Genomic DNA, 16,808 nt, shown 5'->3' on the forward strand with positions numbered 1-16,808 from the left:
CTGGAACGCGGCGGGTTTACCGCAACACATTCTAAATGCATTGGGACTGATTTACCAATACTGGAGAGTGCAAAATCTGGTGCAACTGTTCATGGTAGCCAATCAGCTTCTAACTTCAGTTTGTTTAGTTAGGCTTTGACTGAATAAACTGGAACCTGATTGGTTTCTATGCAGAGCTGCACCAGATTTTGCACTCTCCAGTTTCAGTAAATCAACCCCAATGTGTCTGAGATCCGCAGCGGGCGTTCGTGTAAAGGACAGAGCCTTGTTTTGAGATTTGGTGTTTACAAGTTAAAATCATTTTTTTTTTGCAAGAAAATTACTTAGAACCCTCAAATAATATTTTCTTTTTTTCAGATACCCTAGAGAATAAAATGGTGGTCGTTGCAATACTTTCTCACACCGTATTTGCACAGCGGTCTCACAAGCGCAATTTTAGGCTGCATTCACACCTGAGCATAGCGTTTTCAAGCGCTTTTTGCTGCGTTTTTTACAGCGTTTTTTACCACGATTTGCCGCGATTTTGTGCAGGGCAAAAGGTCACCAATGTTAAAAGAAAAACGGCCAAATCTGCTCAATTCGAGCGACAAAAAAGGGTCCGGAACTTGTTTGAGCTTCAGGCGTTCGGCTTCAGGCGACATGTAGTGGAGATGTGAACCATCTCCATTGAGAATAATATAATTTTTCCCCTCTAGCGTTTTGTAGCTTCAGGCTTCAAGCTACAAAACGCTCAGGTGTGAGTGGGGTCTTAGGGGGAAAAATACACTTTTTTAAAATTAAAAATAAGACAACAGTAAAGCTAGCCCTTTTTTTTATATATACTGATACATAATATTACCTCGAGTAAATTGATACCCAACATGTCTCACTTCAAAATTGTGCCCGCTTGTGGAAGGGCGACAAACTTTGACCCTTAAAAATCTCCATTGGCGATGTTTAAAAATTTCTACAAGTTGCATGTTTTGAGTTACAGAGGAGGTCTAGTGCTAGAATTGTTGCTCTTGCTCTAACAATCACAGCGATACCTCACATGTGTGGTTTGAACACCGTTTTCATATGCGGGCGTGTCTTACGTATGCGTTCGCTTCTTTACATTGTGGGGGGCCCTCTCCCACCTTGATAATAGTGAGAGACCACTTTTTATCTGAACGCCGCCTGCCCACTGAATTAGAGGATACCGGGGGTATTGACAGCTAGCTGCTGCCAAAACAATGGTATTCCTCTTCAAACAGCCACCGTATAATGGCTGGCACTCGGCAAGTGATTAATAGAACCCCAAACCAGGATGCATATAAATCATTGATTTTATTTTTTTTAATCAGATTTTTTGGATTTTAATAGATTTTTGGGATTTTTACAAAATTTATTTTAATAAAATGCTTTTGGAGTAAAAAACGATCTAAAGATAGTTTTCTATTTGAGATACATTAAGCTTAGTTATGTAGCATGAGGTTGTATATTCTGCAATATTTAAATTTTTTGTAAACTCATTCAATGAATCCAAGCTCTGCAAGCTGAGATAACCACACTGAAGAAATGGCTGCATTCCAAGATCCATCAAAATTCTCATTTAATAACGAACATCCCAAGTGTTACAGACAGTACAAATGGTAGACGCGTTTCACACACTAAGCCCTTGTACACACGGTCGAAGATTCCGTCGGAATGTGTACGATCGGAGGGTTTTGTCGGATATTCCGACTGTGTGTGGTCTGCATCGGACTGTTTCCGTCGGAATATCCGTCGGAACCAACTTTTCCAACTTGCCGGAAATATTTTCCGACAAAATGCTCTGATCGGACATACTCCAATCATGTGTAGAGAATTCCGATCGGACAAACTGCCACGCATGCTCAGATCAAATTCCTACACCAAAGCTATTGGCTACTAGCGTGAACATAGTCCCGTCGCAACGAAATAACGTCATCACGTCGTATTTTCTGACAACTTTGTCCGACCGTGTGTATACAACAGTTTCGGACAAAATTTGACGGACAAAATCCGACGGACAAAATCCGACGGATTTGGTTGTCGGAATCTCCGACCGTGTGTACAAGGGCTAACAGGTGTGCTTATATCATTATAAGCTGAGATAACATGCATTGCCACAAACTGTATGATTGAATTGGTTCTGATATCGCTGTTTTACTAACCTGATGGCTTATTATTCTAAAGAGGAAACCTTCATTTTGTTTGCAAATATTAAAGATTCTAACTACCAACAAGAACAAGTCTTTACATTTAAAAAGCATTAAAGTTAATGGGACTGTCGGTGAGTCAACAGTGGGTCAGAGGAGGAGCCTCTGCGGGACAGAGGTGACAGTTGTTCTTTAAAAATGATGATTTAAATCAAGCTGTTTTACAAGTGATTTAAATCATGATTTCAATCGACTTGATTTAAATCAAATCCACCCTGCCCCAAACGCAGATAGCAAAGGCTGTGCGTCTGCCTGCACCAGATCGCATGCCAGTACTGTATGTGGCAGGTATCCTTTTCAGACCAGCCCCCCACACCCACTTATATACAATTTTGCCCACATACCACTCCATTTGTCTGTTGGAGCCCTTGGAAATACTCAGTATTCCCAGGTATGGGGGACCATGCATCTTTCTTCCCTTCTTCCTAGAAGGCATTTCTTGGGCTTGATCAATCTAAAACTATCACATGATGGGGCGGGTGGGTATTATTTCTGTAATGTTGAGATGGAGCCTACAGGTAGAAGGTGAGTTGCAGTGGGTGGGGGTGTAGCCTGAAATAGGACAAGCTTGGAAGGGGTTAAAGTGGTTGTAAACCCTTACAAACCACTTTGACCTACAGGTAAGCCTAGATTAAGGCTTACCTGTAGGTCTAAGAAATATCTCCTAAACCTATACGGTTTAGGAGATATTTGCCGAAAGACAGGCACCGCTGTGTACGGAGCATGCGCCATAGACACGCGATGCATAGTAGCCCATTATGCTTTGCCTTTGCAGGAAATCAAAGAGGAAGTAAACCCATCAGGGTTTACTTCCTCTTTAAACATCTAGGGTGACCAAAAGGTTATATGTGTGCCTAGCCAGTGTTTTGGTGTACTGTGTTATGTGCTTTTACTAAGGGAAGTATGAAATCCATTACTTCTCAACTGATGGGACGGAGCTGGCGGTCATCCATTGGCCGGAACCTGCTGATCGACATCTGCAGTGTATAATCACAGCACAGCTGGGTTGCCGGCAGACTGTGGCGCCTCCTACCCAGAAGTGCTGGATCACATACCTAGTACATGATCTGGCACAGGAGAGCTGCCTTGCCGCTGTATATGTACGTTATACAGTCAGCAAGCGGTTAAAGCTTTGCTGCCTTTTTTTTTTTTTAGGTACAGGCAGAATTAAGCAATTACAGAAACAAATACAATATACAGGGCATACCGCAATAAACAAGCCTTGGTTTCAGCCTGTAAGCCTGGTTGCAAGCCCGCACAGGGGCGATTCAGTTTGAAGAGTACAGATTTCTGAGAGTATAAAAAATAGCAGGCCCACTAGGGCAAGGGTGCAAGTAGGGATGAGCTCGGTGTTCAACTCTAACATCGGCTGTTTGTCTGTTCGGTGAATTCAGAACTTTGTGGACCATTCGCACCAAATTCAGGGGGTTTACTACACGTCCCACACTATATAAGGCCGCCAGCGTGGCGTCCTTGTGTAGTGTGTTCCAGGGTGCAGGGAAAGAGCTAGATAGGCAGGGACAGTGTGTTCTTTTCTCAGGCATCCGCAGGAGTTAAAGTGGGTGTTGTGTGCCTCCAGCACAGTATACACCTGTATCTAACCTTTTATGCTGGTGTTCTCTAATACAGGCATCTGCAGGAGTTAGTGGGTGATGTGTGCCTACAGCACAGCACAGTTTACACCTCTATCTACCCTTTATTGCTGGTGTTCTCTAATACAGCCATCTGCAGGAGTTAGTGGGTGTTGTGTGCCTCCAGCACAGTATACAACTGTGTCTACTCTTTATTGCTGGTGTTCTCTAATGCAGGCATCTGCAGGAGTTAGTGGGTGTTGTGTGCCTCCAGCACAGCACAGTATACACTTGTATCTACCCTTTTTTGCTGGTGTTCTCTAATACAGGCATCTGCAGGAGTTAGTGGGTGTTGTGTGCCTCCAGCACAGCACAGTATACACTTGTATCTACCCTTTTTTGCTGGTGTTCTCTAATACAGGCATCTGCAGGAGTTAGTGGGTGTTGTGTGCCTCCAGCACAGCACAGTATATACTTGTATCTACCCTTTTTTGCTGGTGTTCTCTAATACAGGCATCTGTAGGAGTTAGTGGGTGTTGTGTGCCTCCAGCACAGCACAGTATACACCTGTGTCTACCCTTTTTTGCTGGTGTTCTCTTATACAGGCATCTGCAGGAGTTAAAGCAGGTGTTGTGTGCCTCCAGCACAGTATACACCTGAAGATACCCCTTATTACTGGTGTTGTCTGTTGCATATCTTGCATATTAGCCTTTAAAATTAGCACTTTTGATTTTGAATGTTCGAGTCCCATAGGGTTCTAAAGTTCATACAAATTGTTGGTCCTTTCGAAGGTTCTGATGTGAACCGAACCGGGGGGTGTTCGGCTCATCCCTAGGTGCAATGTGTTCAGTAAGCAACATAATAAAGTGTTGTACAAAGTTTCACTAATCGGTATATAGCCGGGTGAGTCGTGTGTGGCTGCCAAATGTAATGATAGGTGAATAGGGTGTGCTTGATTTGAAAGATTAGCAATGCTTAGACAGGACAAACCTAGGGAGGAAGAAGAGGAAAAAAGGCAATAGAAAGAGTTACAAACTGTGATAAAGAGACAAAGAAGAAGAAAGAGATTAAAAAAAAGGGGAGGAGAAAAAGAAGAATAAAGAAAGAAACCACGGAGGCCACTCATGAGAAGAACCTAAAGTTGAAGGTGAGAGGAAGGGGCAAACACACCCCCTGGTGTTTAAAGTTGGACCAAGAGTGAAGCGTGTTGGATGAAGGGGGGAAATAGTCCAGCTGACTGGTCATGCTTGTCTTCCAGGACTGCAGTGTAGTCAACTTTTCATTCACAAATGTTCCTTAAACTCTAGGCTTTACTTCATCAAAGCTGAGGGAAGGAGACTTCTATGCATGTGCAATGGTCTGTTTTGTGGCTGTAAAAATGTGTGTGATAAGGATACGGCTCCGACACAGGATGTCCTTTATTGGTCTGTGGAGAAGAGCTTCCCATGGACATTAATTTGCAGCACTGAATTGATCAAATTATATACTGTACTCTAATCCATAATCGCCCTGGGGTAAGGTACAAATGAGACAATACCTTGTGGAATTCCCCAAGGCCTGGATATTCCGAGAACACTTGGATGTCACTTGCCAGATAGTCGTCCAGTCTTCTGGGAAGGGGGGGTTGGTGAGGTCACATTTCCAATGAGTGCAAATAATTCAAATTGTAAAGAAGTTTGCAATAGAATTATACGAAGGCAGCTAGTAGTAGATCTATATACAGAAACCCCATGAAAATACAAACATAAACATACCTCTGAAGATGTGTCATTGCACAAAATGCATTATGGCAGGGCTATGCGCTAACATCATGCTGTCATTTTCGGGCCCGGAACTGGTAGTAAATGGATTGTAACACTGCTTTTAATTTATGTCTTGTTGGCCACTTGGATGTACATTTTATATGTGGATTTTACAGTTTCAATACATTACTACGCTATATGGCTCCATACAATGACCACTTTCCTTCCATACAGCCCTTGCGTGCATAATGGAAGCCACTCCGTTGGTAGACATTGATATCATTGGGCACCTGTGGAATATTGGAGAATCTGGATGATCATTCATGTGTAAATAGGTGGGAAGCCTTGTGTTATTGATGCACTGTTTGTTGCTTATTTCTGGCAGCATAGGATCTGGTGAGTGTGGTAATATCACCGAACATGTGTGGTGGTATGTTGTGGATAAAGGTGGAAGTGTTTCCTGGGCACCAGAAGATATTATTCTATACATACACTCCTTTTTTTGAGACATTATCGCTTGTTGGCCTTTTGGCTAAGATCAAGTGTAGTATCGGTTCTTATTAGTTTTCAGAAGGGAGAATGTCAGTGCCTCTTGTAGAGTGGGGGTGCTAGCAAGTATCCCTTCTGATATAATTAAGTAAGGAGTAGTGATGTCAGTGGGAGGGCCTTTTTCCTTAAGGGTTGAATTTGGCCTGGTGTACCAGGCTTGTCCCCAGTTGTAGGTAAGGCTCTCCCTAAGCTGTCTAAGTTCTGATGCCTTTCTGGTAGGGATGGGAATGAATTTGTCTGGCTGAGGGCCGGGCTGTGAAAGAAGCCCGTAGTGTATGTGCCCCTGGGGTGGCAGTCCAGGGGTGCCGTAATTCTTGTGGTAGGGATGCTTACTTTGAGGTTTCTGGCACCAAGGCCACTGAACCATGTCACACTTTTTTTGCAGCTGTGTCTAGGGTCGGGCCTTTTGGCTAGGACCAGAGGAATTTTTTTTCCTGGCCGAAGGGCCTGCCATGGTATTGCACTATGGCACTATGCACTTGTCCACTTCCACTTCCCTTTCCCCCTTTTTTATGTTTGTTTTTGTTATTTTTCACTGTGTACATTCTGATTAGTAGGGTGTAGGTCCTTGGCTTTCCCTCTCTCATTGGTACGCCCTTTGGGGGAGCCCCATCTAGTGCGTGGGGTTGGTCTGTCTTGGCAGGCCTCCCAAAGAAAGGGGTCTGCCTGGTTTTGGCCAGGTGGACCAGTGAGTACCCCAGTGCTTGTCAGGAGCCTTGCGCCCCAGGGGATCAGGGCAGGGGTCCTTTCTCTTCAGAGGAGGACCATGTGTACACACTGTGCACTTTTTTTGTTCTCACTTCTTGTGTGCACATATTTTGTTTGTGCACTGGGTGGTTTTCAAGTGTGTTTCATGATACCACGGGAAAAAAAAGATCCACTTTATCATAGAGAACATTATTGGTTATATTGTGTATTTCATACATACACTATATTACCAAAAGTATTGGAACTTAACACACACATGAAATTTAATGGCATCCCAGTCTTAGTCCATAGGGTTCAATATTGAGTTGGCCCACCCTTTGCAGCTATACCAGCTTGAACTCTTCTGGGAAGGCTGTCCACATGGTTTAGGAGTGTGTCTATGGGAATGTTTAACCATTCTTCCAGAAACACATTTGTGAGGTCAGGCACTGATGTGGACAAGAAGGCCTGGCTCGCAGTCTCAGCACTAATTCATCCCAAAGGTGTTCTATTGGGCTGAGGTCAGGATTCTGTGCAGGCCAATCAAGTTCCTCCAGCCTAAACTCACACATCCATGTCTTTATGGACCTTGCTATGTGCACTGGTGCGCAGTCATGTTGGAACAGGAAAGGGGCCATCCCCAAACTGTTTCCACAAAGTTGAGAGCATGAAATTGTCCAAAATGTCTTTGTATGCTGAAGCCTTAAGTGTTGCCTTCCTTGAAACTAAGGGACTAAGCCCAACCCCTGAAAAACAACCCCACACCATAATCCACCCTACACCAAACGATTTGATGCCTCCTTCCAATATCCTTGCGACACATCTACCATGTGATAAACCGATAAACCCAAACTGTTTCCACAATGTTGAGAGCATGAAATTGTCCAAAATGTCTTGGTATGATGATGCCTTAAGAGCCCAACCCCTGAATAACAACCCTACACCATAACTCCCCCTCCACCAAATGGTTTGGACCAGTGCACAAAGCAAGGTCCATAAAGACATGGATGAGCGAGTTTGGGGCGGAGGAGCTTGGCTTGGTGCAATTCTCTGATGCGGGCAAATGGGTGGTGATTAGACAACATGGAATAAACATGATAACGTATAACTATGGGAAATTCACCATCTAAACACAGATTTATCAGTCATACCCGGAGGTAATTATGGGTAGTCAAAAAGATTTAATAGAGGTAGGTGGGGTGAAATTAGTATTTCATTGAATCCCATACCCGCAAGGTACATGTTAGGAATGGGTTGAGAGGCGGGCATTTTATTTATTTTTATAGGATACTGCACCACTTCAGGTCTTGCATGATGAATGTTTTTCCGGTTACACATGGTAGCCCTAATTTATTCTGTCCGGGAAACGCATTGAAGCCATTACAGGACAATATTGGCGGTAAGGAAGAGATCTGCATTGTGTGCGTTATTTGCTGTAACACAGGAGATGTTAAAACCGCTCAGCCGAAGAAGAGCTGGGAACAGGGAGCCCAGGCATCCGCGCTGCAACATAATAAAATTAGCTAATTAAAAGAACACACTGTTGTTTTGTACAATGAGATTATTTGCTGGTGTGGTATAAGAGCACAACGCCGTGTGTGGAAGACAAAGCATTGGTGTAGTCTAATATCAGGAGCCATGAAGGAGCGCAGGGTCTGAGGACCTGGGAGTTCTTATCAAGTTCTACCCAGTAAAATTAAAGATTTAAGTGTAGTTTGGCATGATATACCCAAAAGTCTGTATTTCTGTCCAACTGCAGCTTCAGAAAAACATTTAAAAAAACAGTGTCATGCAGCAGCCAAGGAGTAGAAAAGCAGCTCCATCTGGGATACTGACCCTGTCCCACTTTGCAATCCAGTGCTGTTCCTCTTCTGGTTCAAATTACGCTTCCCTTCACGTAAGGTGTCAAGGACACATCCCCTGGGGGGCATGGTATTAAAGTGAAATTATTAAAGCATATCCCCCTATAGTGTGTACTAGTCTCAGTCCAAAGTGCCCAGTGTGATTTCTGGTTCTTCTCTCATTCCTTTGCTCTCTGCATGAGTCACTTCTAAAAGTTTGCTAACACCAGACAATCCTGTGAGATTGCCCCCCATTCCTCCAGCACAAAACAGGTGATTTACAGCCCTAGATGTACACGTTTCCCTATTAGACTGTGTAGATGGGGGTGTCCATTCCTTCCACTCAAGTCTCAGATTACACTCAGCTCCCTGCTCTATGCTGTGCAGTGAGTGACGTCAGATCCCCACCCACTGCCTCCTGGAGATGAAAAATGCTGTCTAAATTCTGTACTTTGATCGACTGTAGAGAAGATAAACAGGTACAACTTATTTAGGAAGATTTGTTTCCTTTCCATGTATTACCAGAGGCTAGTCACTTCAGTGGGTATATGTAAGGGTTCAAAGCCACTTTTTCAGCTTTAAGGACCCTCCAACCATCAGGCTGCATTCACACCTTGGCGTTTTGAATCGTGGGCAGATTAGCCTCGATTCTGCCAGAGATTTCAAAGCGCCGAGCTGTGAATGACAAATCGCAAAACACACATTTGAGAAGCCATTCATTTGAAAGGCACCTAAAATTGCGGAGTGCTTTTGCCATGATTGTCGCGCAATAAATCGCGCTGCAGTTGCCGCAACCCGCTTTGTGTGAAACATGTCGCCCAAAAGTAGCTTCTGAACTTTTTTTGGGCAATAAGATTACCGGGATTGCAGCGAGATTTATTATTTTAGGTGCCATTCAGATGAATGGCATTTCAAATGTGTGTTCTGCAATTTGTCATTCACACCTAGGCGCTTTGAAATCGCAGGCAGAATCGCGGCAAATTTGCCCGCAGTTCAAAACACAGAGGTGTTAATGCAGCCTCAGAGAAAGAAGTAAAGGATCCATGATGGTTTTAACATATATGAATAATCAGGGGGAGAATGGCCAAATAAGCTGGAGCTGCGCTATAAACACGAAAAAATACAAAAATAGTAAATAAGAAGTTATACATGTATAAATGTCAAACCAAGCTTCATTTATTTTAGGTAACATTCTTTCCTTCCCTCTTACCTTCCAGTGTCTATGGTTTTTATAGGTACCTGTAAATGTCCAGATGGTATGTTATAATGAGTCCCCATATATGTCAAAATTGATATGTTGTAATGGGTCCCTATTATACAGTGAATCATCCAACCATTCTCCATTTTACTGAAAAAGGCATTTTATTAAAGTCTATCCAAAAAGCAAAGGATCCAGTGCACTCCATACAGCTGTAAAACGAAGCTTGCGCCAATGATGGTTGTCATAGCAAGAGTCCAAATAGTATAATATCACCAGTACATCATGGTCATAGATAAAGATAGGACATTTATTAATCAGCTGCCAAATGTATTAGGTGAACCTCCCCATCACAAACTCCTCTGTGAATGCTGGCATCCCAAAGTAATTTAAACCCAAGGTAAATGTGCCGGTACTGTATATAGAGGACTTTTGACTCAAACCGTCACAAAGTAACTTTTACAACACACATAAAGAATGAAGGTCTTCTATAAAGTAGTTACATTTTGAGGCCATTGATTACCTCTTGTTCAGGTTGGAGATGCCCTCAGTGGCCTTTATTCACTCGACCTTCGGAAGATTTACCCCCTTCATAACCAGGCCATTTTTTGCGATACGGCACTGCGTTACTTCAACTCACAATTGCACGGTCACAGTTTTTACGGTATTAATATCGACATTCGATCATTTGTATTGATTATTATTATTATTACACAGGATTTATATAGCGCCAACAGTTTTCGCAGAGCTTTACAACTTTAGGGAAAACAGTTTAATTACAATACAATTCAATACAGGAGGGATCAGATGCTCATTAGAGCTTACAATCTAGAACGGAGGGTCAAGTGGAACAATGGGTAGTAGCTGTGGGGGATGATCAGATGGACAAAATGAAAAAATGAAAACACAGTTGTTAGGTATGGGTAGGATAGGCTTCTCTGAAGAGGAGAGTTTTCAGGGATCGTCTAAAAGCTAATAGAGTAGGAGATAGACGGACAGATTGGGGTAAGGAGGTCCATAGACTTGGAGAGGCTCTGGAAAAGTCCTGGAGAAAAGCATGGGAAGAGGTGATGAGAGAGTTAGAGAGCAGGAGGTCTTGAGAAGAACGAAGAGAACGGTTAGGTTGGTATTTTGAGACTAGGCCAGTGATGTAGCTGGGGGCAGAGTTGTGGATTGCTTTGTAGATAGTTGTTAGTATGTTCAATTTAATTTGTCGGGCGAGTGAAAGCCAGTAGAGAGATTGACAGAGAGGAGTAGCAGAGACAGAGCATTTGGTAAGGTGGATGAGTCTGGCAGCAGCATTCATGATGGACTGAAGGGGGGATAGAGTATGCAGAGGTAGGCCAATGAGGAGGCAGTTGCAGTAATCGAGGCGAGAGATCACCAGGGAGTGAATTAAGAGATTTGTTGTGTCATTGGTTAGAAAGGGGCGTATTTTAGAGATGTTTCGGAGGTTGAGGCGGCAAGATTTGGACAGTGATTGGATGTGCGGCTTAAAGGAGAGTTGAGTCCAGGATTACTCAAAGGACCTTGGCATGTGGGGATGGGCTGATAGTTGTGCCATCAATTTTGACAGAGAGATCAGGGGAAGTGGCACATGGGGGAGGAAAATTGATAAGTTTGGTTTTGGATAGATTAAGTTTGAGGAAGTGGTGCGACATCTAGACTGATATATCTGACAGTAAAATAGTGATACGTGAGGAGACTGAAGGCGTGAGTTGAGGGGTAGAGAAATAAATTTGAGTGTCATCAGCGTAGAGATGGTATTGGAAGCTGTGGGAGGCTTTCAGCTGACCCAGGGAGGAGGTGCAGATTGAAAATAGGAGAGGCCCAACAAGAGAACCTTGGGGGACCCCAATAGAGAAAGGAAGAGGAAAGGATGATATTGATGAGAAAAGTTCCAAGAAAGTCCATTCAGTTCTTGTGTAAAAACTTAAAATCGTGTTTAATAATAAAAATAGCAAAATATTACCAGAACAATATCAAAATGTAGAATGTCAAATTATCAATAATGTATTATATTCTTAAGGTGAAGATTGAATCAGATATGTGTCTGTGTGTCTTTGAAGCTGTACCAGCTTCCTTCAAAGTCTCATGATGTGTCCTGTCTGCCAGCAGATCTCTCTGTTTAACCCTTTTTACTCCTAAATTCAGCACCCACCTTCTCCTAAAATCTGACCCCTCTTTCCTAAAAAAAAAGGCTTGGTTTGTCTTACAGTTCCACATAAAACCGTGGGCTTTCAATGAGACATAGCTACCCTATTCCTGGACAGTGGCCAAAAACAGTGTATAAACATATTTTAACATATACAACATAAGTTTCCTAACTTTCTAAATCTAATATTACATAAATCAGTATATATATATATATTATATTCATTTAAAACCCAATGTTAATACAAAAATCCCAATCAAGAAATATTGTAGTATAAAGAAATTATGATCTTAACTAAAACATGAACCTTTACATCTTAAAGTATATAAATCCTTCCTTCTCACAGATGGGGGAAGGTGAAGACCCAACTAATTATTGCCATATGTGCGCTTACCCAAGAAATGCTTATGAGCTTATAACAGCATATACTTTCACAAGTATAAAAATATTATATAATTTCACATTTTCCATAAAGGATATAAAGGATATTATATATATATATATATATAATATATATATATATATATATATATATATATATATATATATATATATATATATATTTAACTAAATTATTCTGTAAGATCTAATCCATTCATTCATTTGTTAATACTTGTTAATTTATGAATATTAAATATTAATTAAAATAAAACTTTCTAACACTAAACAAAATTGATGTCCCTTTTTCCTACAAATAGAGCTTTCTTTTGGTGGTATTTGATTGCCTCTGTGTTTTTTATTTTTTTTTAAACAAAGAACGACTGACAATTTTGAAAAAAAATAATACTTTTTACTTTCTGCTCTAAAACACATCCAATAAAAATCGAATTTCTTGATCAATTTAGGCCAATATGTATTCTACTACATGTTTTCGTTAAACAAAAAATCCCTATAAGCGTATATTGATTGGTTTGCGCAAAAGTTAATGCGTCTTCAAACTATGTGACATATTTACTTATTTATTGTGACTTTTATCAGGACTGAGACATTTTGGCAGACAAATCGGACACTGACACTTTTGACACTTTTTTGGGGACCAGTGACATTAACCACTTGACCACTGGGCACTTAAACCCCCTTAATAACCAGACCAATTTTCAGCTTTCGGTGCTCTCACATTTTGAATGACAATTACTCATTCATGCAACACTGTACCTATATGAAATGTTTGTGCTTTTTTTCACACAAATAGAGCTTTCGTTTGGTGGTATTTAATCACCGCTGTTTTTTTTTTTTTTTTTGTGCTATAAAAGAAAAAAGACCGAAAAATCGGTAAAAAAAAAAAATTATTCGTTTCTGTTATAAAATTTAGCAGATTAGTAATTTTTCTGCATAAATTTTGGCCAAAATGTATACTACTACATATCTTTGGCAAAAATAAGTACAAATTGGTGTATATTATTTGTTCCGTGTGAAAGTTATAGAGTCCACAAGCTATGGTGCCAATATCTGAAAATTGATCACACCTGAAGTACTGACGGCCTATCTCAATTCTTGAGACCCTAACAAGCCAGAAAAGTACAAATACCCCCCAAATGACCCCTTTTTTGGAAAGAAGACATTCCAAGGTATTTAGTAAGATGCATGATGAGTTTTTTGAAGTTGTCATTTTTTTCCCACAATTCTTTGCAAAATCAAGATTTTTTTTCCTTTTTTTTCACAAAATTGTCATATTATCAGGTTATTTCTCACACACAGCATATGCATACCACAAATTACACCCCAAAACACATTCTACTATTACTCCCGAGTGTGGCGATACCACATTTTAGAGACTTTTACACAGCGTGGCCACATACAGAGGCCCAACATGCAGGAAGCACCATCAGGCGTTCTGGAGCACCCAGGCCAATTCTGACATTTCTCTCCTACATGTAAAAATCATCATTTATTTTCTAGAAAATTACATAGAACCCCAAAATATTATATATGTTTTTTTAGCAAAGACCCTAGAGAATAACTTTTTATCTCGCATGGTATTTGCGCAGCAATTTTTCGAACGCTTTTTTTTGGAAAAATAACAGTTTTGTGCTTTAAAAAAAACAAAATAGTAAAGTTAGCCCAATGTTTTTGCATAATGTGAAAGATGAAGTTACGCCGAGTAAATCAATGCCTAACATGTCACCCTTCAAAATTGCACACGCTCCTGGAATGGTGACAAATGTCGCTACTTAAAAATCCAGGGCATTGCAGAGTATTGGCAGGGCATTGCTGGGTATTGCACAGTATTGTCAGGGTATTGCAGAGTATTGGCAGGGCTTTGCAGAATAGTTAGCAGAGTTAATTGTCGGTGAGCAGCGCTGTGGGCACTACAGATCCAGCCCACAGCGCTGCTGTCACCGATCTCTCCCCTCCACTGTACCGATCAGTAGAGAGAGGGAAGGGAGGAACCGGCATTGTGACATGACGCTGGTTTGTTTACAAGTGATCGCTCCGTCATTTGACAGAGCGATCACGTGGTAAACGGGCCGATGAGGACCCGGCGGTCACGGATGCTCTCGAGTGTGCGCGAGAGCAGAATTCTTGGAAGACGTTATAGTACGTCCTCCCAGAGTTAAGCAACTGCCTTGCAGCCGTCATTCGGCTATGGGCCAGTTGTTAAGTGGTTAATACAGTGATCAGTTCTAAAAATATGTACTGTCACTGTAGTAATGGCATTGACTGGGAAGGGGTTAACATCAGGGGCGATCAAAGGGTTAACGGTGTAAATCTGACATAGGTTGGTCAAGAAGATGTTAAATGTTGCTTTTGCTTTTCTTTTGGGTGATGAATATATGTCCAAGCTAAATGTGCCAGAATAATTCCAACATTCACAAATTTCTAATTAGAAAGTCCAACATACTTTTTGAGCTAACAGTTATTATAGCAACCTGTATTCATTTTGTTTAAAAAAAAAAACATTTTATACAAGTAATTAAAAATAATATAAAATATCGGTTTCTAATCTTGTAAACTTAAAAATTGTAATAAAATGTACCCAAAGCCATTACAGTGTGCCTTCAACCTATAATAATTATTTTGCAAGTGCCTAAAGCGGTTGTATACCCGCTGATGGGTTTTTTTTTTTTTTTTTTTTTTACTCACCTGCACAGGAAAAGGCATAATGAGCTAGTATGCACCGCATACTAGCTCATTATGAAATACTTACCTTAGAACGAGGCCCCGACATCTGGCCCGATCCACGCCAAGGGAGCTGTTCCCTCGGCCGTACAGGTTTAGGAGATATTTATTTTACCTACAGGTAAGCCTTATTATAGGCTTTCCTGTAGGTAAAAATCCCAAAATGACTATGCAACCACTTTAAACCAAAAATTTGCAAAGTTTACGATAAAAATACACACTTAGGCCGGCCATATACAGGGAAATTTGTACGATTTCCCCATCAGCACAGACAGTGCTGACAGGGGAGACAGTAATTATCGCTGGCGGCTACAGCGGAGAAGCAGAAGGCTGATTGTACCCAAGCTGATCTATCGAGCAACTTGGTATATTTAGCCTGCCCACCAACAGTTTGAATCTTGGCCGGTTCAGAAGATTCGAACTGTGTATGACCGGCCTTAGATTTCTTTCCCTATGGGCTGAAATAAATAGATTTCCCCACCACGCTAAACAGCGTAAATGGAGGAATCTTTACTGCCAGCTGTGGTATTCAGACATCCACAGCACCAGAGAATGTTGGAATACCCAAGCAGTGACTGCATCTGATTGGATACAGTCACTGTTCGGTCAACAGTTTTCCTTCTGACTCCTTAAATTTTTAAATCAGTTTTTATTGAGATGGCTTGTGTCTACATGGCCACCCACGGCTCAAATTTTGGCCAATTCAGCAGGAATCTGCCAAAATTTGAGCTGTGTATGGCCAGCAGATTTTGTGCATTTTTGCTACTATTCTGACCAGGTTTACCAAGAGCCTAAGACAACTACAGTGCTAAAGTGTAGGCAGCTTGTGGTGCCTGCATGTACTTATGCTAGCATTCAGAAGATGGAACCTCTTGGATTATAGCTCCAGGATGTACACGACGGAGGTTTGGCTTTTCTCCAAGACATAACTACACCCCCGTTGGCTGTCAAATGCCAAAGTTTCTACTGCCCAATAATTTGTCTTTTTTTTTACATCTGCATACTATAATATTTTCTTGAAGCAATCGGTCATGAAAGATTGGGGGGATGCCATTGCTCAAAACCGCATGAAAACAACAGTTACTTAAATTAAATGCTGACCCCCCTTTCAAACTCAATACTGCTTGAAGGACAGGAAAACAGACATGATCAGAAAAGTCAGAGCTCCTAATCTATATACCTGTTTCTGGGCTAATCCAAAACGTATGGAAACCATGGGGTCACCAACATAGAAAAACAAATAATGGCGCAAAACAAGGGAAAATCAAAATGAGGGTGTACCTGTGTGATAATAATAAGGTCAAATGATAGTACTTGAACACTCTATAAAAGTCTATTGACAAAGTCCATAAACGTTTCACTACCATAGGTGAGTGTCTGGTTATTAAAAGTCAGCAGCTTCACTTTTTGTAGCTGCTGACTTTTAAATGGGTGGAACTCCTCTTTAAGGTAAAAAAATAAAAATATTACCTTTAGAACCACTTTAAGATACCCTTTTCAGTTAAAAGACAATTGGTACACAACTTCCCCTGGCCGCAGAGCCTCCTCCAGTGTGGCGTCACTCTCTTTTCTGCACCCGACGTGCACTCCACGGTGGTTCCATGACTTCCTGGTCCGGCTCCACAGTGTTGCTCTGCACTAGGACCCATCCTAGAAGTCCCCTTCGGCAGGTGACCCTTCTATTGGAAAATCTGGTTATGATGAGTGAATTCTGATCGCATTTATGTGAGTTGCCATTTGTCTTTTA

At 41.5% G+C, this 16,808-nt stretch overlaps 1 protein-coding gene and 1 pseudogene across 1 annotated transcript in view; both read left to right on the forward strand.

Moving 5' to 3' along the window:
* The window catches only part of KCNJ6 (potassium inwardly rectifying channel subfamily J member 6), a 340,573-nt gene that overhangs the window by 30,453 nt on the left and 293,312 nt on the right, over nt 1-16,808 (forward strand). The window lies entirely within an intron of this gene.
* On the forward strand, nt 6,024-6,244 carry LOC143986382 (U2 spliceosomal RNA; annotated as a pseudogene).

The sequence above is a fragment of the Lithobates pipiens genome, unplaced genomic scaffold (genome assembly GCF_037356315.1).
Source record: "Lithobates pipiens isolate NorthernLeopardFrog02 unplaced genomic scaffold, aLitPip1_a1.2 Scaffold_16, whole genome shotgun sequence".
NCBI lineage: Eukaryota > Metazoa > Chordata > Amphibia > Anura > Ranidae > Lithobates > Lithobates pipiens.